This window comes from Manis javanica, chromosome 9 (genome assembly GCF_040802235.1).
Source record: "Manis javanica isolate MJ-LG chromosome 9, MJ_LKY, whole genome shotgun sequence".
Taxonomy (NCBI): domain Eukaryota; kingdom Metazoa; phylum Chordata; class Mammalia; order Pholidota; family Manidae; genus Manis; species Manis javanica.
In genome coordinates this window covers 3,602,665-3,627,410 of record NC_133164.1, presented here as the reverse complement: position 1 = coordinate 3,627,410, position 24,746 = coordinate 3,602,665, and the positions used below count along the sequence as shown (strand labels likewise).

The 24,746-nt window shown below is 42.9% G+C and overlaps 1 protein-coding gene across 1 annotated transcript in view; it reads left to right on the top strand.

Annotated features, from left to right (window-relative positions):
• The first annotated feature begins 245 nt into the window (after window positions 1-245).
• The window catches only part of MYO16 (myosin XVI), a 513,550-nt gene continuing 489,049 nt past the window's right edge, over window positions 246-24,746 (top strand). The window contains exon 1 of the mRNA XM_037024949.2: window positions 246-441. The gene's annotated coding sequence lies outside the window, so the exon portion shown is untranslated. The remainder of the gene's footprint in view (window positions 442-24,746) is intronic.

Here is a 24,746-nt window from a genome sequence, read left to right as displayed (position 1 = left end):
CGGACGGCGCGGGAACGCGCGGGCTCCGCGCGAGCAGGTGCGCGGGAGGGAGAGCGGGCCCGAGGGCCGCCCCCGCGGGGAAGACGGCTGCGCGCACGGCAGGAGGTGGGCCCGAGGCCGCGGGCCGGGGGAAGCGCGCGGGGCGGCAGCCGCGGGCCGGGCGGGGCCGGCACGCTGCGGGCGGGGCGGGGCGGGGGCGGGCCCAGCGAGCCGGGGGCGGGGCGCGGCGAATCGGGGGCGGGCCCAGCGAGCCGGTCACCGCGGGGCGACCCGCGTCTGCAGCCCCGCCGGCCGGGCAGCGCGCACAGCCCTCCCCGGGGCGCACCACAGGTCGGGGCGCAGGGACCCCAGCGCCTCCGCAGCTCCTCCCGGGCGCGCCCGGAGCCGAGTCCCGACTGTGCCACCTGCGGCGCCCGGGGACCGCGGACCCTTCTCCGGCAGGTAGGGCGACGGCGGAGCGCCGAGCGCGGTCCCCAGCGCGGGGCACTTGGCCGAGCAGCCGCGCCTCGGGTCTGCAGGTCGGAGGGGCGCAGATGCCCCCTTGCCCCGCGGCGCTGGCCACTCGGTGGGCGTGCGGGAGGCTCCCCCCTGCGTCGCCGCGCCCCCAGCCCGCGTCCCGGCGGGGAGAAGAGGCTGGCGGTCCCCTCCCCTGGAAGGGACGCGGGGAGGTGTGTGCGCGCAGGCGGAGAGCAGAGCCTCTGGGCTCGGGACCCGCCGCGAAGCACGCGGACGCCTCTCGTTGCCACGGGAGATGGGAGGGGTGGCTGTCACCAGCACGGCCGCTCTGGGGGCGGGGGTGGGGTGGGGTTCGTCCTCTTTCCCTTTTTCTTTGGCAATGAAAAAGAACGACTACTTCATAGGACAAAGATGTGGGGCTGAAGGAGGGCGCCCCGGCTGGTGCCTCTCCCACTGATTCCGCTGACCCATAACCGCGACCCCCGCCGGACAGTGTCAGCTCCATTGTTTCGGAGGCTTCGCGACTGCAGGGTGGGCCAGGTCGGCGGCGCGGTACCCACCGGGCTCCCCCTGCAAGGCTCTTGCTCCGCAGCCCCCGCCCCATCTTCCTCGGCTGCGTAAAACTCACTGGGGGAGGCGGGGGGTGCAAGGGCTTGAGTTTAATTGGTGCCTCGTGGGCCCCCAAAGGTAATGGAGGTGATTCTCAAGTTTTGTCAGCACCTGTCACTTACTGAAAAGTTGTAGCTTCTCACTGGTGGCTCGGGGCTTTGGGGGAATTAGCCAGTACGTTAAAATTGTGTATTAATCGTATGCCACCTGGAAGAACTGTCTAGCCATTAGATAGCGAGGAGTTGACTTTTGCGTAGCTGGGCCAAGTGAAACTTAGCTGTTCTTAACTGGCCAGCGGAGGCAACACGCCGAGAGGCAGGCGTGGAAGGCGGTCTCTCCTCCCAACAGGCTCGGGTGATAAGCCGCTCCGCCTTGAGGAGGCTATCTTTGAAGATTTCATGAAATGTTTGGAATCTGTTTTCAGGGAACGTTAAAATTCTCACACGTTTGCCACCAGTTGTTGGTGCTGTTGATGAAGCGCCTGCAGTCTGTCCATGCATCTTCTAGTGACTTTCACTTAGAATCAAGAGTCAGAGCCAGGGATCTGGAGCTCCTCCCTGAGCTCTTGAAATCAGAGCCACAGGACCGCCCCACCTGGGCCCTTAAGCTTCCTCTTGATGGGATCGCTGCATAGCTGCCAGAATACATGAAATTTTCCTCTTTGTATTTGGAAAGGCTTTGAAGGTAACTTGTCATTCTTGGGTTAAGGGTCCCCCAAAACATGTCTATTTCTCTGCGTGATGTTGTTTAGTGTATTAAAATTATACAAGCATATGTGACATGTATTTTAACATCTATGGTCCCTTGTCACATGTGATCAATCTTTAAGCACATGAGGTTTATATTTGATGGACTTTTTGGAAATATGGCCCTACTTTGGAAATAGTATTAATATGCTCCAGGGATACATTACTTGCTATAAAAATGACCCTGAGTGTGGTGATATTTATTTACTAAAGGAAAAATAAGTTTAATCAATAAAATTTCATCCAGAGGGCATCATAATGTCATGGTTGAGTTTATCTGTGTTCTTTGAGAACTGAGGGAGTGAGATTTGCTCAGCACACACTAAATGAGCTGAAGTGTTGTGTTTTGCACGTGCAGTTAATACTTCAAAGATTATTTTCCCTCTTGTTTGAGAATGATTGAATGTACAACTCCAGTATCACTGTGGCAGGCCACAATGTGATCTGTGGCTGAGTTAGTACTCCTGCAGGTAAAGGGTGTCCACTGAATATGAGCCCTCTGCAGAACATGAATGCCCTGGGTGAGATTAAATAAAAGTAGAAAAATTTCCTCCTCCTTAAGAAACCAGAAAATCTGTTGAGCAAAACCAGAATACATATAATGCATATATGGTCCTAATATATATCTGTATATCTATATGTTTGCATATAACTTGGAGATCATTAAATGTGTTAAAACATCTGCATTAAGTGAGAAAAGATACTGCATTGGAACGGGGATATTTGAAATTTATCTTTCAACCTAAGCCTGCTGTTAGCTTAACCTCCAACGTGTATCTGCCCTTTGGGGATCTTATCACCGGAGCAAATCTGGGCCCGACAGCACATGTTCAGAGAATGAGAAAATGGGTGGAGAGGAGCTCGTAAAACGATCCGCTCAAACTCCCAGTCCTACAAATGAAGAGCGGGAGGCCCAGCTGATTTAGGTAATTTTTTCCGCAATCACAGAGCCAGATCTGGCAAGGATACGTGTTCCCTCCAGACCGAGTGGCAGGTGCTCAGCAAGGGAGGGAGTTTGATTAATTCCCCCTGAGAGGAAGGGCACAGGGAGAGCTTTTGTGGATGGTAAGTATCCCCATCAGTGATCTCTCTGCATCCCTTCCCCCCGTGTGGTTCTCCTTCTGCCGGCCCTTCTTCTGGCCAGTCCTTTGTTCTAGATTCTTCTCTGTGCTAGGATTAACACATTCTGTAAGAGTCCAGAGAACAGAGGGTGAGCATGTCAAGAGAACAGGAAACTTCTCAATGAAAATCGCTTACTTAGTTTGAAAGTGCATACAATTTACCTATATATGTGAAAAAAAATCCAGGCCATAAAAAGAGATGATGTTTCTCCTCAAGTGGGTGAGGTGATGAAGTAAAGCGTCTTCACCCTGAGAAAGGGGGCGCTCGCCGGGACGACACCTGACCTTTCCTACCTTGCCTTTCCATGATCTCCTCTCGTCTGATCCTTACAGCTGCCCCTGGGGGGGTGCAGGCGGGCATGGCCATTCATTCCCCAGTGCCCGCACACATGCGTGGTCCTTCCCCTACAGAGGGGTGGTGACCACCTTGTATGTTTACTTCCTCAGGTCTGTCTGCATCTTCCTGTACCCCAGCCATCCGCCCGGGACGTGGCCCTCAGTAAGCACTCAGGCTATGCTTTTAGAATATATGGAACTAATGAGTTAGTTTAAATCAATCGTTTATACTCACTGGCCTCTAAGCGTGGACTTTTTTGGGGAAATACACTAATGATTTTTAGTTGATATAAAGTGGTAAAGTTTTGAGCAGGCATTCAAATACAAAGTAACTTGACTTAGGAAGGGAAGACCCCACACACGGTCTTTCAGTAATTTACATGTGTTCGCCACCTACCTAGAAGCACTTCTCTTTGCTGCCTTATATAGGCATCTGCAGAGGTTTTCTTACTTGGCTATTCTTATGTTTGATTGTAGTAACTAGGAAAATTCGACAACAAACCAGGCTGTTCTAAAGTTTAGATTCACCTTATTTAACTGCAACTAAAATAGACACAGAAAAAATGTTGCTGTTTTTGAATAAATTGTAAACTTTAAGTGGCAGGATCATATCAACTGATTTATTTTACCTCCCATGCAGGATTACAATGCTTCATGTATAATTGTGTCAGAACTGTTTCTTAAATGACCAGTTTTATAATTTCCGCAGTGTGTTTATTTCTGTGGGTATGCAAGAAGCGGAGGTGGGGCTGTCTACATCCCCCTGCTGTGTCCGGGCTCGTTGCTCAGCCCAGGGTCATCCAGCTTCCGCTCATTATTTCATGCTGCAGAAGTTGGCTGCTCTCCTGTCCCCCTCCTGAGTGGCATTTGTCAGCTGACGTCTGGCCTTGTATGTCCCCTCCGCTGGTTTGGCTTCATTTGTCCATCTCCTCAAATTCTTCCGAGCTCTCCTGTTGCGCCAAGCTTCTACCCCACTGTCTGCACGCATGAGCTCAGCTCCACACGTGCGCCCACTCCTGACTGCTTTTGTACGTTTAGGTCTGAATCTGCCGGCAGGCACCCCCAACCTGGGTGTTCCATACCCTGTCCGGCTTCATGTATCCACGCTGGAGTTCCTGATCTCGGTTCGTCTCTCTGGTGGGTCCCTGTTATTCCTGTTTCTTGTTCCTACTCCAGGGTGGGAGCCCCACGGTGGGAGCCCCACGGTGGGAGCCCTAGGGTGGCCCTGTCCATCCACTGGCCCTTTTTCTTCCACGCCACTCTTTTCTATAAGCCATTTAGTCTTTACAATTTATCTTACAAGCATTGCTGAGATCAGTCTTCTCTTCCCGACCTTGGTGACGCCCGTTTGGTCATGCCTTCCTCATTGCCTGCCAGGGCCGCGGGATCAGTTCCCAGTTCACCTTCCTGCTCTGGCTGCCCCCTCAGAGCCGGTCTCACGGTTGCCAGAGGGATTTATCATAAACGCAGACTGGGCCACGAGACCTCCTGCTGAACGGGCCTCTGCGATTTCCTGTCGTCCGCGGCGTGCGCTCCCTGCACCGCCCCATGGCCCTTCCCTGCCCAGCCTGCCAGCCATCCAGCCTCCTCTGACCCCGTGCTCACGTTGCTACCCGGGACAGCCGAGTTGCTTCTGGTTGTCCATGCAGAACGTGGCCTGGCTCACGGTGTGGGCTGTGTGCGTTCCCCCTGCGCTGGGAATGTTATGCTTCTCCCTTTGTGCAGCTGGAGTCACATCTGGACCTTCTCCAGACACCCCCAGCGGCCCCTCTTGCGATTGCTCCTTAGGTGGGCACCTCGTGGGCTCACCCCCGCTGGCACCTGCTCCGTCTGCCTAGTGTCCGCCGGGCTGTGCCGACTGCTCCCTCGTTCACGTCTGCGTAAGTGTCTAGGCTTGGTGGGTGACGCAAGCGTAGCAAAGGCAAAAGGCGAGCTGCCCAGAGGCCCGTGGGTGCCCTTGGGCCCCCGGCCCCAGCTCCCTGTGCTCGGACCCCGTGGGGCCCCCGCCCCGCCTTTTGGAGGCTCTCTGTCCCCTCCCAGCTCGCCAGGTCCTGCCCTCTGGCCCCTGCCGGCCCTCTTATCTCCTCCCTGCCACGAACATCACCCGCTCGCTTTACAGATAAGGACAATCAAACCGGAGAGACGGAGTAATTTATTCAAAGCTACACTGCCAGCTTCGGGTAGATCAGCAGTTGGCAGGAAGGTCTGAGGATTAATCCTGGGTTCTTATCACTAAGCAAAGATCCAGGTTCTTTCTTTAAAAGAAAAAAAATTTTTTTTTGTTTCTTTAACTGGTGCCATATAGAAACCATCTCTAGCCGGTGGTAACAAACTATGGCCTGGAGGCCAGATGCGGCCCCGGGCCTGTTTACGGGCAGCCTACAGGCTGGACAGGTTGTTTACACGCTTTTAGGGCCCCAAAAACAAAAAGAAGAATGTGTGGCCGTTGAGACTGTGGCCTATCTTGCCCTTTATAGAAAATGTGGGCTGAGCCTGATCCAGAGAAACAGTGGCCCCCCAAGTTCACGTTCAGCTGACTTCGGTGCATGCCTGTAATATCAGAAACAGTGGACATGTAAAAAATAAGGTGAGGATTTACTGACTTTTAAGAGGAAGAAAATGAAGGCATAACCCATACTTCATTCACAGGGTTGATGTCTTGTTATCATTTCTTAAGGTTTTGTTGTTTTCCACTTATCCCCACATAATTACTAGGATAGACATTATCACCATTAAGTAGTATCAGTAAAATAAGTCAGTTGTGTCCTCATAAAAATCACTGTGTTAAAAAATATGATTGAAGGTGTGGATTGAAGGTGAGTTTGATGTTCAGAGTCTCATAAACTGAATTGAATAATACACAGGAATCGGCCTTTGGGTATTCTCTTTTTCTGTAACTAAAAGGTTGAATGCATTCTTTTCCCTTTTTTAAAATTTTGGTATCATTAATATAAAATCACATGAGCAACATTGTGGTTACTAGGTTCCCACATTATCAAGTCCCCACCACATACCCCATATCAGGTCACTGTCCATTCTTTATCATTTTTATTACTGGAATTAGTGTTTTAAAAATAAACTTGGGAGGTTAAAGCCTGTAGCATGTGGCACTGTATGCCTTTAATGAACACATTTGAAATAGTAAGTAATTCCTTAAAGAATGATAAAATCTTACTCAGCCTTACTCATTTTCTTTCTAATATAGATTCTTGGTTATAAGCTGTTCAGTAATATGTGGTTTGGAGTCCCTGGGTAGAAATCATTTCATGAGCTCCCAAATCTTCTTTTAAAAAGTCTATTAATATGCCTTTTATCTTTATGGTTTGGAACAGCGAGTCATTAACTTTACATTTATTTCAGTGATTTAAAACTAAATGCAAGAACAAGACAAAAGAACTTTGGATAAGAAATAAAGAAGTTCAGTTAAACAGAATACTGAGAAGATATTTTACATAGCTTTTAGCTTGCTATTTTCATTTTATAGTGTGTAGGAAGACATAAATAGCAGGTTTCTGGAGTGAACCTGAAAATATTATTTCTCAGGAAGGGGTATGCTGAAGTTATAAATACATGAGAATTCAAATAAGGATGATAAATAGAGTTTTCCTAAAATAGATAATAAAAGATACATTGAGGCAGGAAATTGCAATATAGTATAAATATGTACTACAGCTTAAACGTGCACTACAGCATAAATGTGAAAACAGCACAAATGTGCAACATTGTGTAAATGTGCACTACAACATAGATGTGCAATACAGTAGAAATGGTCAATGAGATGGTGAACTTGAGGTGGAGAAGCACAGATTGGATTTCCAAGTCCGCTGCTTACTTCTCTGTGATCATGAATACGTGAAAAAACCTTTCTAGGGCTCATCTGTAAATTGAAGTAAACAAGGTGCCTCCTTGTAGTGTTAAATGTGAAATTAGATGCGATAAAAATCTTTCTGTATCTGCTTAGTTCAGGGCTGCTCCCTGAGCAGGAGCTCTGTAAACCTCAGGTGGTGTTTTCCTGCCTTCAGGAAGACTTCAGTGTGTTCAGACTTACGCAAGTTTCAATCCGCAAAAGTCTGGGTTACATAAAGTTTGAGTCCCTTCTAAAAGCTTATTATTGTAAAATCAAAATAATGAGAGGAAGTGCTATCGTGGACTCGATTCTAATTAATAAGTAAGAACTTAGTGACATATATGTGATAAAATATTAGAAAAAATGATCCTGCTATCTTAGTTTGTATTATTTTGAAATAGTCTGGTGCATTGTTGTTCATAGGAGATGGATTTTGAAATGTTAGGAGGAAAGTTAGCCCAACGGACAGAAATTGTAAAATCAGATGTGGCATAAATGGAAAGGAAGACTCTAAAAAGCAAAATAATGGCTTTGTGGTCACAAATTATGATTATGATGGAACAAAAGAGCAGTTCACATAGAAATGTCATGTCACTCCCCAGGGTCCACCTGCAGGATGACATTTAGCTAGGAGGTGTGCACAAGGCAGAGGGGAGAGCAAGTGTCCCAGCAATGTGAACCTCTAAGAGGAATGCCATGACTAAATGTCAAGGGCAAGCTGGTCGTCGGCCTCTGCCTGGGACTGATGGTGTCAAAAGAAAAGATAAATGCAGATCTGTTCGTCATAATTTTGGTCCCCAGCCTCTTCATTGAAGAGGATGAACTTTAAAAGGAAATCAATTAGAATTTTGAATCAAAGCCCAAGAAAGGTGAGGAAATTAGAACAAAAATTCATGGAACTCTTTTAGGTGAACTCAGGTTAGGCCTAAATTAACCCCAGGCCAGGATACTGAATGAACTGGCAGTGTGATTTTGGGAGTATTCTTGGTAATCTTGCGATATGATAGTGAATCATAGAAATGCCAGAGAGCTGGGGTGGGTCAGAGGTCCTGAACTTCAGAAAACATCCTAGAAGCTATGAAATGGGAGGTAGCTTCCCATAAAAGAATAGTAAATTACACATATTATGTATATACACAATTACAGGCAATTTTAAATCTTTAGAAAAGCAAGAGGACCCAGGTAGTTCATATAAGTAAATTTTGCAAACTAACCTGATTACCTAGTTGAATAAAGCCAGTTAAAATTAATGCTACATTTTGCTTATTTATAAAATCAGATGAATTAATTTCTATGGTTCTTATGTTCTAAGAATTTATGGTAGAATTTAGTGTGATTAAAAAACATTTTTTGGCTTTACTTGGTGTCAGTATGTTATTTTTTTATTGTGGTAGAAACACACAACATAATATTTACCATCTTAACCATTTGTAAGTATAGTGCAGTAGTGTTAATTGTTGGGCAACAGATCTTTGGAACTTTTCCATGTTGCAAAATTGAAACTCTAGTGCACTGAATTACGGCTTCCCATTTCCCTCTTTCTCCCCTGCCCACAGTCCCTGGAAACCATGTTCTACTTTCTCTCTGGGAGCTTGACTACTTTAGATACCTCATATTAATGGAGTCAGGCAGTATCAGTCTTGATTGTGACGGCTTATTTCCTGTAGTGTAAGGTCTTCATGGTTCATCCATGCTGTAGACATGTAGACACATCCATGTGTCAGAATTTTCTTCCTTTTTAATGAATTATGTGCCATTGTAGGTATAGACCACATTTTGTTTATTCATCCATCCATCAATGGGCATTTAGGTTCCTCCCACTTTTTGGCAATTGTGCATAGTGCTGCAGTGAATGGGTGTGCAGATACCTCTTGAGATCCTTTCAACATTTTATTGACGTATATCTAGAAGTGGGCTTACTGAATCATGTAATTCTAGTTTTAATATTTTTCTAGCTTTATTGAGATACAACTGACAAAAGTTGTGTAAGTTTAAAGTGTAAAATGTAGTGATTTTAGGTATGTGTATATTGCAAAATGAGCACCACAATAATGCTAGTGAACGCATCATCACCTCACATAGTTACTATTTTTTGTGTGTTTGGTGGGAACTTTAAAGTCTACTCTCAGCAACTTTCAAATATATGATATAGTATTTATATTGTAGTCACATTCTGTGCAGTACATTCTCAGAACTTATTCACCTTATCACCCATTTCCCCCCCTCCCCGCCTCCCACCGTGGCAACCACCGATCTGTTCTCTCTTTCCATGAGGTTTTTTTTTTTTCAGATTCTACATATAAGTGAGGTCATACAATATTTGTCTGACTTATTTCATTGAGTGTAATGCCCTTAAAGTGTACATATATTTATAGTAGTTATATATTCCTGGTAATTTAGCCCTTTGTCATTATATAATGCCCTTTATCTCTTTTGACAATATTTGACTTAAAATCTGTTTTATCTGATATAAGTTTGGCTACTATTGTTCTCTTTTGCTTATATTTGGGTGGAACACCTTCCCTTATGTTTTCACTTTCAGCCTATGTGTGTCCTTATACCTCATGTGAGCCTCTTGTGGACAGTGCACAGTTGTATATTTTTTAAATCAGTTCAGCTAGTTGATGTCTTTCGTTTGGAGAGTTTAATGCATTTATATGTAAAGTAATTACTGATAGGGAAGGACTCACTGTTAATATTTTGCCAATTGTTTTCTTTATGTCTTAGAGTTACTTTATTCTTTTTCTTTTTTCTACCTTTTTGTGTTATTGGTCTTTTGTAATGATATACTTAGGATCCTTTCTTGTTTTCTTTTCCACACCTTTTATAGGAATTTTCTTTGTTTTCCGTGGGAATTATCTGAAACACCTTATAGTTCCAACAGTCTGTTTCAGGCTGATAATAAATCCACACACATGCATGATCTTTACTCCTCTGCATCTCTTCCCACCCCCACTTCATGTTCTTGATATCACAGTTTTATTTTTTATACTGTGTATCCACTAATATAATTTTATAGTTATTTTTTATGCTTTTGTCTTCTGAACTCTATACTACAATTAAAAGTCTTTCATGTATCACCAACACAGTATTACAAGATTCTCTGATCGAGGATATATATATATATATCTTTACCAGAAAGCTTTATATTTCATATGCCTTCATTTTTATCAGCATTTTTCATTTCAATTTGAAGGACCCCCTTTAGCATTTCTCATAAGGCACTTTTAGTGATAATGAAATCCCTCGGCTTTTGTTTTTCTGGGATAGTCTATTTCTCCTTCATATTTGTAAGATGCCTTTGTTGGATATAATGTTCTTGGTTGGCAATTTTTTTTTACATTAGTACTTTGAATGTATCATCCTACTCCCTTCAGACCTGTAAGCTTTCTGCTGACAAATCTGACATAACATTTAGCTAGGAGGTGTGTATGTGACGAGTCACTTTTCTCTTGCGGCTTTCAAGATTCTCTTTGTCTTTAATTTTTGACAGTTACGTGTTTCAGTGCAGGCCTTTTGGGTTCCTCCAGATTGGAATCCATTGAGTTTCTTGAATTCAGGTGTCCATTTCCTTTCATAGTTATGGAAAATTTTTAGCCATTTTTTCAAATATGCTCTGTCTCTTTGTTTTGATTCCTCTTGGGACTCCCAAAATGAGTATATTGATCCCATAATAATGTCTCATATGTTCCTTAGCTTTATTCAATTTTCTTCGTTATTTTTTCTTTCTGTTCCTTTGATGCAGTAATTTCAGCCTGTCTTTGAATTTGTTGATCCTTTCTTCTGGTTTATCAAGTCTGCTGCTGAACCTCTGTAGTGAATTTTTCAATTCAGTTATTATATTCTTCATTTCCAGAATTTGTTTCTAATTTTTAGTTTCTCTCTTTTTGCTGATATTCTCATTGTTTTATTCGCCATTTTTCTGGTTTGATTAAGTCGTCTCTTTCTCATTAATCTAATTGAGATTGTTTAATGTGGGTATTTGGAATTTTCTGTTGGATATTTCATTCCATTTCTTTAAAATCAGTTTCTGGGGCTTATTTTGTTCCTTTGATTGTGTCATGTTTCTCTGTTCCTTCGTATGCTTTGTACTTGTTTTTGCTGAGACATGGGCATTCGAAAAAAGCATCCGTCTCTCCCAGTCTTTGCGGCCCGGCCTTGTCCAGGGAGAATCCTTCACAAGTCAGCCCAGCTGGAGCCTCTGGGGCCTTTCCAGCCTTGGTGGGGATCCATCCCTTCTGCGGGATTTCCCAGCGAGAGACGGTTGTTTCCTCTTCAGGAGCTTGTAGGCCTGTGCCCCCTGGTGTCTGTGTGTGGAACTGCAGGTTCTCAGGTCCTGCCGCAGGCTGCTGAGCTCTGCGCTGTTCTCAGCGGCCCCGGGGGCCCAGGGCTGCCCGTTCTGTCGGTGCTCCCCGTCAGGACAGACAAAAATCAGCCCCTCGGACAGCCCCCAGAAGCTGGAGCGGCATTCATGTTTCTCTTTTCTTTTTTCCTCCTAAGGGAGAAGGTTTGAGTTGGGAATTTCCTCCCAGTCATAATGAGCTGTGCCAACTTGGGGGCAGGGCAACCATGGGCAGAGTGCGAAGGTTTTCTTACCCATTTCAGCGCAGCTGTTCTTGGCACTGTGCTTGTCTGGGTCACTGTAACTGCATAACCTGTTTCTGGAGCTCACACAAAGGCATTTCAGTCCACATATTTTTGTTAGGTCAAGTGTCTGTGTAGAAGGACAAGGGCTGATCTTCTTATCCCACCATCTTGCTGATGTCACTCCGTAGACTGAAGTCTAGTTTCATTTTAAGAGGGCATTCTGCAGACTTCCTTGGATTTGACAGAGGGCATCACTGCCTTGGTCTTCTATGACCTGTGGACAGGAGAACCTGGGTGAGGTGAGAGAGGATGAGCTGAGCCAGGTTGCCTTTAGAATAAAACATTTAAATGACTAGTATCAGTCTTAGACAATGAAGGATCAACGTTAATGAGACACAGTTGAAAGAACAGGTATGAAGATCTGGTAATTGTAGGAAGACATACAAGTAGAGGATTGATCAAGGTCAGTCATTAAGGAAGGACTCTGAAACGGAATCCCACATACACATCAAGACCAGTAGACGCAGGTGCCACCTGGAGAGCATTTCGTGAGTAGAAGTCTGTGATTGTTTCTGAAACATTGCAGGGTACCTGTAAAACAAAAGAAAAACATGGAAATAATTCATATTTCCACCACTTTACGGAAATGTGTTCTTTACACCTTGGCATATACCCCTCTGCAAAATTGTCTGTATGTGTGGGTGTGTGTATGTATGTGCGCATGTGAGTATATATGAATCACCATTCATTTCACTGTTTACCTCACTATGTAATATGTACATGGTTTGGGTAAAATTGACCCAAATCAAAATCTGGACATAGATGATGATTGGTTTAGGCTTATTAGCGTGACAGTATTCTGCTTGCTTTGGTGATTTTTCAAGGTTAAGAATGTGCTCCAATTGAGTGTGTCTCGGGACTTTTCTTCCACTATGGAAGTCCCTCCCTCCCTCCCTCCCTCTCTCCCTCCCTCCCTCTCTCCCTCCCTCCCTCTTCACATTGTCCTACAGCACCCATGCTGCTTTCATGACAGAAACTAGCCTATGAATAAAGCTACTAGTCTTATTGAAGAGACTGCCTTTTTTCCATTGTATATTCTTGCTTCCTTTCTCATATACTAACTGACCATATAGGCATAGGTCTGTTTCTGGGCTCTCCATTTTATTCCATTAATCTGTGTCCACTTCCATGCCAGTACCATGCTATTTTGATTACTATAGCTTTGTAGTATAGTTTGAAATCAAGGTGTGTGATACGTACAGCTTTGTTCATCTTTCAAGATTGCTTTGGCTGTGTGGGGTCTTTTGTGGTTCCATACGCATATTAGGATTCTTTGAAGACCTTGATAGGTTGATTTGAGTCCAAAAATAATGAGGGATTTATTAGGAAGATATGAAGCCTCCTTGGTGGATTCAAAATATCAATGGCATAAGTTCAGAATGTCAGACATGTCTTGACAACAGAATTTTTGGAATAAATATAGGAGTGTTGGTTGACTAATATTCAACATCATAAGTCCTGTGTCACCATCATACATGCAGATATGCCACTTAAATGGAAACATAGTGTCTAATATCCTAAGTAAATGAGTTCACATTTAGAGTAGTGTACTCATTGTGTGGAGTCATATATAATTAAGGGTTTGACAAACTGGAGTATACATAGAGGAAATACGCTAGAATGGTTAAAACCTAGAAAGAGCAATATGAAAAATTTATCCTATAAAGGTGTATCCTGAGAAAGGAAATGTTTTACTTTTCACATAGAAAAACTATTATACCTATTTTGTTGTTTCTGTATAGTTGACCATGGACCAATGGGTGGGGTGGGAGAAGATTGTATTAAGGCTGGCTTTCTCCCATTGCCATTGGTGTGGTACAAACTGTTTCTGGCCGCTGACCTGGAGCCATCTGCTACGCAAGATTGAGCAATTTTGGGCTCTTCTTATCCCACCATCTTGCTGATGTCACTCCGTAGACTGAAGTCTAGTTTCATTTTAAGAAGGCATTCTGCAGACTTCCTTGGATTTGACAGAGGGCATCACTGCCTTGGTCTTCTATGACCTGTGGACAGGAGAACCTGGGTGAGGTGAGAGAGGATGAACTGAGCCAGGTTGCCTTTAGAATAAAACATTTAAATGACTAGTATCAGTCTTAGACAATGAAGGATCAACGTTAATGAGACACAGTTGAAAGAACAGGTATGAAGATCTGTAAATGAAGATACTTCATTTACATCATAATTTATTATGAATTCAGGTTGTAATTCCAAAAAGGAAAGGATAATCTTAAAAATAAGGAGCTCACCATCAAAGAAGTGTCAAACAGAGATGGGAAGAGCATCTCTCTGAGGCCAAGATGCCCTGAGTTCAGAGGATCGCTTTTTAGTGATCTCAGTGCAGCTCCCTTGCAAGAGAGGCAGGAAAACTTCACAGTTCCAAACAGGAAAGTCCTGATAACCTTAAATATCCCACTCAAAGATTTCTCTACTTCTTGAACAAAGAAAGGTATTTCTTGTCCTAAATTACAGCCTGTAGTCACTATGCATAATGTGACTTACATAATTGCACGTATTTTCCATATGAATAATTGCTACTTGAAAAGGGATAAAGTCAAAACAAGGGAAAAAAATAATCCCTGAGGATATATATGTAAAAAAAAATGCAAAATCACATTTCACAGTGAATAACCCTTTATGGGGTCTTTAGTGTTCTAGCTTATTTAGTTCGGAACAATCTTGATTTATGGAAGTAGGTATTACAGTGGAGGAGGTTCTTATTTAGAAAAACTGTGTCAGCATTCCAGATGTTTTAGAAATTCAATTGTTATTTTACTTTCTAAAATGATTTAATAGAATAAAAACTCTATTCAGGCCAAAGGATGAGCATACATTTAGTAATGTGATTGCAAATTAATACACTTAAAAGAAGAAACACTATCCCTAAGAAGCTTGGAATAGATGCTGTTTTAAAGTGTTAAGTAAAATAGAAAAGAGAAATCCTGTTGCTTAGGTATTTTCACATTCTCAAGAGAGCAATAGCACAGTAAGTTTCTTAACTCTACACCAAGATCATCTTGCCAGAGGCAAGAAGTCCAGATTTCACACAGGTGAGCCCAAAATTGCTCAATCTTGCGTAGCAGATGGCTCCAGGTCAGCGGCCAGAAGCAGTTTGTACCACACCAATGGCAATGGGAGAAAGCCAGCCCTCTCCTTGGTGTGCGACCTGCTTCGTGACGGTGAAACAGGCTGGTGACTTTTTCTGTACACGGACATCTTTCCTCCTCCCTCACCCTCTTCCTTCCTTCTTTCTCTTTTTCTTTTAAGTTATGAATTTAACTGTACTTAGTTGTTCTCTTGTGTGTGTAAAAGTACTGCATATATAAGCAAATTGGATACTTAAATGGATATCATACACAAATTAGAACAGTGTAAATAAAAGTAAGATTTACTGACCCAAACAAGCAGTATGCAAAATACCACATATGTGAGTGTTCGTACGTAAGTGTATGTCAGGGGAAAAAATCCAGCTCTTAACCTGAGTTCAGATGTTGTGGGTTTACAAAAGCTGTCTCAGAAACAGAGGCCATGTGTACAACAGTGGGAGATCATCTGTGGGTCTCAGAGGAGATGTACTGAAGGGCGGGCCTCTTGCCCCCTCTTCCCCTGAAAAGCAGCTGAAGTTACAGGCATTACATTAATAAACTAAAGATTGAAGTCTTCACAAGTTAAGCACTTGTACTTTTTAATACCATATGTGTTTTATTAAAGAATTTGATTTAATAAGCCACCTATAGGAAGCCAGTCTTTTGTCCTTGAGACTGTTTGGGATTATCAGATTACAAAGTAGCAATTTAATAGAATTCTAAGTATATTGTCACTGAGGAAATAAGAAAGGTGAGGATAACATATCACTCAGATTCCTGTAACCCACTCATCTGCCCTGGCTTTACACGTCTCTTTGTTGCCCTCTCTCCCAGCCTCTATGTGACCTTTGACGAGGTGTTTAATTTCACCGTGTCCTAAATTACAAAGCACGTACCATAAGATCTGTCTGGTCTTCATTTTTAATGAGAATCAAATGAAATGATGCATGTGAAAGTCCATTTCAAGTTATAATATGCACGCTGTGCACATCTATAGCTATATATATATTACTATTATGTAGCTGGATAAGTAAAAATAAGCAATTACAATCACAATGAAACAAATAATTTTACCTGAAAAAAATCTGATTTGTGTATGTGAATAGAGATATAATCAGAGTATATCTGCTATTTGGATATTTGAATTTTCTATGTTGTATCTGCATTGCAAATTTCATTTCTTACATATGTTTTAAAACTTTGCAAATAAAGTTTTAAAAACTCCCTTATTCACTTGGGAGAGTGAATGACTTTGATACTTGGAATTAGTGAAGTATGATGCAGTGACCAAAATTGGTGATTGTCATGGAGAAAATTGGCTAGCAAAAAAAAAATCTATTGACAATGTGATTAAATTATAATTTACATTGAAATTCTCCCATCTCAGATGCATTCAGGTGAATCGACTTTTAATATATCCAATGTCAGGTGGCAAGTGGGGTGAACAATTAAAACTTTAAAAATGGATTCCAGCATATTTCAATTATGTACAAAGACAGGTTCCGATGCAGAGATCTGAGAGGAGGGAGGCACTCTCTCTGGTCCCTTCTGTCTCCAGCAGAACTGGCTGTAATCAGAACATACTAAGTGTCGGCACACCGCTCACTGCCCTCACCTCTGTGCAGCCGCCCGGTACACAGCTCCGTTCAGACTGATAACCGTCCTCTTTGTGGCTGATAATCTGCCTGTGAGCTGAGATGTGTGATTTTTAGTAGTTTTGCTTGTAAATGTAATTATAGTTAATGATCTGTGTTATCAATACAGTGGTTTTTCATTCCTGTGGGTAGTCAACTGAATCGGAATGTGGAAAAAATAATGTGGGCATTACACATCTCAGAGAATGTTCCTATTATTGTGTATGTTTTATAGTTTGTTGTAGATTTACATTAAGCACGATTTCATCATTATTAATCTCAAACAAGGTAACTAGGATGTGATTTATGTAAATGTTCCTTTGCAATCTTCCCAACCTTTCTCCTCAATAGAATATAACCAGCCTTGTGTATATAGGTTGCTAAGCAGTTATTGAGTATTTTCCAAAGGTAAAAGGAAAATTGAAGTCAGAAGGGGGAGAAGAGAGTGAACCCAAGCACGGAGACCAATGAGTTAGTAGAAAGAACAGTGTCTGCGGTGCTCCCAGGGGGCCGGATGGGGCCAGGGCTTGGGAGAGGCTCAAAGTCTTCCCTATTCAGGGAGTTGTAACTTGTATGAATTATGTGATCCGGGTAATGTGCTGAAAGCAAGCCTCTGGCAAGTGTATTCGTATTTGTTTACTGAATGAATGAACAAATGAATATATAAATAAATTACCTTTACTATCTGCTGCTACTACTTATGGATTTAAAATTGTATTTCTGGAGAGTCTAGTTCTTGAAATCCGTAACTTGTAAGAATAGATCAGTATCTAATTTTTCATGAATATGTCAGTTTGCTGGCCTGAGAAGCAGCACAGACTGGGGGGCTTCCACAAGACAAACTTACGTCCTGGAGCTGGAAGTTCACAGTTAAGGCGTCGCAGGGTTGGTTTGTCCTCAAGGTGGTACATGCCGCCCCGCGTCACCCCATAGCTCGCGAATCCATTTCAGAGCGGAGCACGATTGCCTCAGGATACCTTGCTTAATAAACACACTAGGAAGTCACCAAAGCGACAGCTGAATTATTCGGATCTGCCGACTTAGATAGTCATCAGATATGAGGCATTTTTCATTTATAATGGAAATAATTAAATCAATGAAATACTGAATACCATTTAACGAATCTTGTTAAGGTTGTGCTCTGCGCATAGGTCTTGGGCCTCAGGGGGATGTCATCCCATTCCATGATTTTGTTCGTGCGGCGGGAGGTGTGTTGTCCCGGTTCCGCAGTAGCATGTGTGTGTTGCGGGTTCCGTCAGCAGAGGCGGCTTTGTCGGGAAATGGGCTCTGGCCTCCCGGCCTCCCGGGCCGGCCTGGCCACCAGGTGGCTGCTGTGTAACTTTAGGCACACCCTCATCCCTCTGGTTCTGATTCTTTAGACGCATCATTAGAGAAATGAAAGTGGTGAAATCATTCGCGTCTAATACCTAGTCCAGGATTTCTGTCTGGGCACTCCTGACATCCCGGACCAGCTCTTTCTCTGATCAGGCGTCCTGTGCTGTGGGATGGTTAGCAGCGTCCCTGGCCTCTGGGTGCTAGAAGCACCCCCTCCCACCCACCGACCCCCAAGTTTTGACAACTGAAGATGTTTCCAGACATTGCCAGAATGCTTAGGGAGCAAAATCTCCCCCAGTTGAAAACCACTGATCTAGATATTAGCTCCCACTCCATATCTTATTTTTCATGTCAGTGAGGTGCCAATACTTAGCACTGGTGCTTACTCAATGAATCACCACGTGATTGCTTGGCATGCCAGTTAGGCTTATTATCTTATTAAAGGGGCTTTAACAAAAATCCAGGAACTGAATCCCATACACTTAGGATTCCTTCAATGAGTAGATTGCACACAACTTTACATGATGTAGAATAATTACTTTTCACTCATTTTTCACATTTTCTGTGTGTGTTGCTGAGCAACTGATGCCAATTTTTTTCTTCTTTTAAGTCTGGCAGCAGATTCTGCTCTGATTGTTTTGGGGACGATGGGGGAGCAGGAATGACACCAACTGTGAATGCAGAATTAATTACAGATGGTTTCCCTGAAAAATGACACACATGGATTACCAACCTCTAATGATTTTGGCAGTTGTTCCTGCTCTTTTAAGATTACCAGTAACTGGACAGATACTTTATTCTTTTTCTTGGAAGCATATGTTGCAATTTTTGGGGATTTGGACACTAGAAGTTTTGTTACAGATACCACAGCTGATCAAGATTTTAGACTCTAAGAGCTCCTGCCTCAGAAATCCATTATAAAATTTATTTCACTAACTTTTAGATAATACTTAAATTTATGTTAAATACAAATGTGTAAATAATTTCAAAAAATCTTGGCTTAGAACTAAAGCATGCAATCTTGAAAGTAAAAACTTTCAGATAGGTGAAGACTGATCTTTCTGTTTATATTGAATTTGAAAAAGAGTGATCTCAACAACAATTAAGTGATCCTTTAAATGTGTTATGTTCATGGCAATGATTCTGGGGGAGACATTTCCACTCCCCAAACCTTGATAACTTGATGGCTTATTTGCATTGTAATAGAGACTTTCAAAAAATTCAGATAGGCAAAACAAATAGGATTATTGCTGAACTAGTTTTTCTAGATTACTAAATCTTGTAAGCAAAATAATTTTAATTTAAATTATATAATTGAAAGGAAAGATCTTAGTCTCAAAAACACAATCTACATACCGTTTCTAATCTCTCACTTCCATTTACTAAATGTGAATTTAGGTCAAAGTGTTTCAATGACCAGTCCACTGGATATTCTGTTTTACATCTTCCTTTTCTAATTACTGGATTCTACTGTTTATTTTACTCTCTACGATATCTCTTCCTTTCCTGAACAAGCACAATAGTGCCAGAATTTAAAGTACAAACTTAGTGTCAGAAGGCCTGGATTCAAATCTCTGTTCTGTAATAGGCTGATCTTGGAAAAAGCCATTACAAAATGTCATCTCATTATCTCACTGACAATTAAGGTCATGTTGTTAAATTTGGATGAAGTTACAAAATACTGTGAGACCACAGATGGTGAGTTCATTTTCATGAGGTTGGTGGATAAAATCAACCTCCTGTGACAAAATGGCTCATAACTTTAGGTGAACAATGTGCCTTCAAAGACAAATTTCTGACAAATGTAGCTTCATACAAGAGGTGATCATAAATAGAGTCTTTGGAACTTTTAAATTATTTAAATATTTTTCAATATTTTTGAAAGTATCTTTCAATATTTTTAGGAAAAATTTTTTCCCCACTACAAACAGTCTCTCTAGAAATTTAAGTTTATGATGACAAATTACAGATTATGTGTTGATTCAGCTTGAGTTTGAGGATAACTAGTAAGTGAATTTTGACTAAGTTTTTCTTATTTTTTAAAAAGATATTAGATAAATGTGTGCTATAATTCATTCCAATTCCGTACATTAATAGTCTCTCAATTCTTGTCATATGTCCTTATTTAATAATTAAGGCTATAGCCTCTGGCTTCACTTACAGTTTGGAATAAAGGCTGAATCAGAAAATACAGGGTTTATGACTTTTCACTTCCATACACATTCAATAAAGAAATCGTATAGCACAGATTCCTGTAGGTGCTCAGAACTGTTTGGCAATTTGAATTATACTGTATGGGAGTCACTCTGTGAAGAGTGTCATTCTAGCATCTCTGCGGTAATAGTATATACCAATAAAACAAGTCTTTGAACGTGAGAGAGTAGTTTCACAGCATAGTCACTTCTTTTGTAAGGATTATAATAAGGGGATCTTTGATCAGTAATGCTTCTGTTTGTCTTGTCTACCTTATTTTTTTTTAGATGTTCATATTTTAGGTTGATTTTTCCAATGTCTCTGTGTTAACCAGTAACAAACATGAGATTTCTTTAAAGCTGAGGGTGCTGTTTTCCTACTTAGCCAGGGACCTTGCAAAGACTCTCCTTGTTTAGGACGCCCTCGTATTCCCTGTGGCTCTGGCGTAAACCCCTCACGGCATGACAGCCTACTTCCTGGAATGGGATCTCTTAAGTTTAACACATGGGAAGCTGGTAACCGTGGGATACCTGAGCGTCTACTGAGACACGAGGGAGTGAGATTCCAGTAAACAAGACAAGTAGAGAAGAAATGGCCAGCATATAAGGGTGTGAAACCTTAGGCAGTGAGGGGACTGATTCACCGTGGTGCCAAGTCTGCTTGTGTATTTACCATGTCTGACAACTTTCTGCTTATATGTTTTTATTTTATGTGGAAGCACGTGAATGAGATGCAGGGTGAGAGCCCATGAGACAGACCCTACAAATAGCCAGTTGCCTATTTATTAAGATCTGAGGATAGAATCTGGGACAAGAAACATTAGGTCTAGTGCCAAGAATAAGACAAGAAACTAACATAGTGAGGATACATGGATTTGTCCTGCTTGAATAAATACTGCATTATTTAAAGTGCAAATTCTTGTATTAGCTAGGAAATATTAGTTTCCTAAATTATCTTCTGTGGCTGGGAGGAGGAGAGACTGAGCAAGGGAACTGGGTAACAAAGAGATTGATTTATTAGATAGTATAGAGTCTGTCCTTTTTCTTTTCCTTTTCCTTTTCTTTTCTTTTTGATTTGATTTGATTTCCTTTTCCTTTCGCCTCCCTCCCTCCCTCCTTCCTTCCATCCATCCCTCTCTCTCTATCTCAGCTTTTGACTTTCTTCTAAGAAGATGTGGGATGAAAAGAAATGACAATATTCTAACCAAAGGAAGAGAAGGAAGATAAAAAGGGAAGAAGACAAAGTAAGGGTTTAAACCAGTCTAGGGTGCCAGGTCAAGAGAGAAGGTCAATAGCAAAGTCCAAGAACTCTCTCAGACCAAAAAGCAGGCCCAAAGCAGCAGAGAATGCCCGTGAACACCGGCCGCACCGGGAGCGCTGTGGTGGAACAGACGAAACCTTGGTCTCAGGAAGCCTCTCATCCCAGGCGCACACTGACCAGCTGTGCAAGGATGTACGTAACTACTCCGATTCTGTTTCCTTAATTTAAAAAACAAGGGGTTGGAGTTACTCCACACAAATGATTGTTTCTTTGCCCCCAAGGAGGCCACCACATTTTTAAAAATCTCACATTTCTTTCTACCTTTCCCTGATCGTTCAAACATGACTTAAATAATATTTCCTCCAGAAAGCCTTTCTTACTAATTCATCCCAATTTGAAATATATCTCCCGACTTCCAAAACCTCCGTCACCAATGACGCCTACAGTTTCACTGTTAAGTAATTATGTATTGCATTATATTTATTTCACGGTTCCCATGAACATTTTATTATATATTTTCTTCTGGTCTTTGAGTCCTATTCCCCCACCTGGACTGGGAGGGTTGTGGACTATTTGGGGCCCGGGGAGCTCTGCACTCCTGCGTCATTCCAGCGCCTGCCGTGGTCCTGGAAGAGCATGCATTCTTCATTAAATGCTTCTCCGTTGGTAAACTGTCACCTGAAAAATCTTATATATTCCCACATTATACCTACTTTTATAACTTAATAGAGTGCTCTCTTTGGGGAGCGAGCTCACAGATACTCCAGTGTGGAAGAAAAATTACCTCTATATTTAGGATATGTTTCCTCTATTAACCCCGCCCCCCAACCCCAGGGTCAGCCCTTGCCCTACCAGAGCTAGCAGTGTACTGCTGGGCGTGGGGGGAACCTGTTGGGTGACATCAGATGGATCCTCGGGAGCATCAGGACAGACTACAGACCCCAGTTTAGTCATCTTGAAGGCACTTTTCCCTCGAACCCGACAGATTATTTGTGGAGTTGCATTGCTGACTTGGCAGAGTAAGTTACAGCTGATTCTGAAAAAAAAATATGGCCCCATCTTGGACTAATGTTTACTGAATGAATGCTGATTTGATTACCACCAGGGGGTCTCATTTATCACTCTGTGGGAATACCAGACACTTTTATGGTGATCCCTGGTTCAGCAGGACCAGTCTGCTGTGGATTTTAGCTGAAGCGAGCGGCCTCGTGCCCACTCACGGTGCGGCCTGGGCTCCTGCAGGTCCCCTCCGCCACAGCACGGCCAGAGGGCAGTGACATTACTGAAGAGGATTCCTTTGCTTTCTCTCTCACCAGGATTTTCTGAATCCCCGTCTGCCTCCCACCACGTCTCTGCTGTCCCCACAGGAAGCCTCCCAGCTGATCACAGGGGCCCGTGTTTCCAAGTTCTTGTTGCTCCCAAAGTGAGCTTGGTCCTGGTGCAGTTCTGCACTTCCTGCTGCAAATGATTAGCTGATTTTAGTGCTCGGACTTTTTCTTTTCACATGAAGTTTAAACAGCTTTCCTCCACTCGTCCCCCACACCCCCAGACACACACTTTTTTGTACAGCTGTGGAAGCATATTTTATTTATGTTCATTCATCGAGGCTGGATATTCCTGAAAGTGTGAGAAGTCAAACTAACCACTATAATCATCGGGCAATAATTGAAGTACTGCTTGTTCTGACTTTAAGGGGCTGTTTTTGTGCATGTCAGTCCTGGCTTTATATCTCATGTATCTGCACCTTGTGTGTGTGTCTAATGAAGGTGGTTAATGCCTCACCAACACTAGTGGGACGTTCAGTAGACAGTCTTCAAACAAAAATACTATTCTAGTGGTATCTTTTAGGGCTGTAATCAGAAGCTCTTTATCTCCCTTAGGCTACTGTGTGTGCCTACTGTTACTAAAAATAGATGCTTTCATCTTGACTATTCTATAGCTTTTGGAGAAGGAGATCTATATTGTTGATATAATGCTCATCATCTCCAGAAATCCGGTGCCCGAGGGTTCCCACCCACTTGATTGCTCTTAGGGAGCTTTGGTATCTGGTGGTGATTTGTAATGGCAACAAGATGCAGCAAGAAAAGTGGGCCATGCTCTGCCATGTAGCGGACACCCAGTGCTGTCCTGAATGTTCACCTTCTGTGTAAGAACCACGGCCGCTTTGCCAGTTCCAGTCAGGACTGTGACGGTGGGAGGCGGCGGGAGACGGTGGAGAGGATTGTCTCTCTCCTGAGGGCTCACGAACCGCAGCCAGTGAGTCCCGAGGTGTAACATCACGTGGCAGTGCCTAACTTTCCATCATTTCTTAGCAAAGAAGGGACAGGAAGTGTGGGAAAAGAACCCTTGAGTTTTCTTCATTCATATTACTGAAGTATAAGCTTCAATAAAATGGGAAAAATATCCAAAATGACAGTGGCCTAAATAATAAAGTTATTTAGCTTTCTCTCTAATCTGTTAGCGTGTGCACCCTGGGGCTGGCATGGCGGCCTCACAATGGTCATGGACCAGGACCTTGTCTGGGGGCTTCCCACAGCCCCAGGTGGGAGCTGCAGCTCCAGGGATCTTTCCTGCACTCCAGCTGCCAAGGGGAAGGAGAGGAGAAGGAAGGTGCCACTTTCTTTCCAGGGACCTTCTGGAAAGTGCATTCATTGTTTTCTGTTACATTCTAATAGGTTGAATTTAATTTGTGGCTCCATCTAGCTGTTAAAGATGCTGGGACAGTCCTCGTTCTAAGTGGCCATATGCTGAGCCAGTGGGAATTGTTTCACTTCACCAGAGTTTAATTTGTCAAGGTTAGAGCCGTGCCTCATTCTTCTGTACAAGCTGCTCCTAACAGAACACTCAGCACCTTCCACAGTTTCCCTTAATACTGGATTAATCATTTGATTTGCTTCGATACCCTTCATCCAGAACATCTGCAATAGGAATCTTTTTAGAAAAGTGTCAAGCTGGGTACAAGAAAGCTTCACTTTCGTGGAACTCAACGTGTTTGCTTTGTGTGTGTGTGTGTGTATGTGTGTGTGTGTGTGTGTGCGTGTGCTTTTGTTGAGTATGAGAACCTGATAGGTTTGGCAGTGTACAAGACCTAAACGGCACCAGAATATGCAGTGTTGGTCAGGTGAGAGTGCTTATTCATTAACTGCCTCACCAGCTACTTCAGTTCTGCCACAACTGGGTCATTCTGAGCAGAGAGAAACACTTTCCGTGTAAACACAGCCCCTTAGGGATTAGCGATCACAAGATTACAACTTGTTGTAGCTCATGCTGGACTTTCAGAGCTGGAGGAGTCTGTGAAATTCTTGAAGCTAAGGAAGAAAAGAAATTTGAAAATAGCGTTCCAAGAGGCAGCAAACATCTTAGAATGTAAAGTGCATTGAGTTCTTTGGTTTCTTGAAGCTGCATCCCATGACCTGGGAAGTCGGGGGAGGGTGTGAACCTCGACAGTAGCCACAACAGACAGCCTCCTGGGGCAAGGC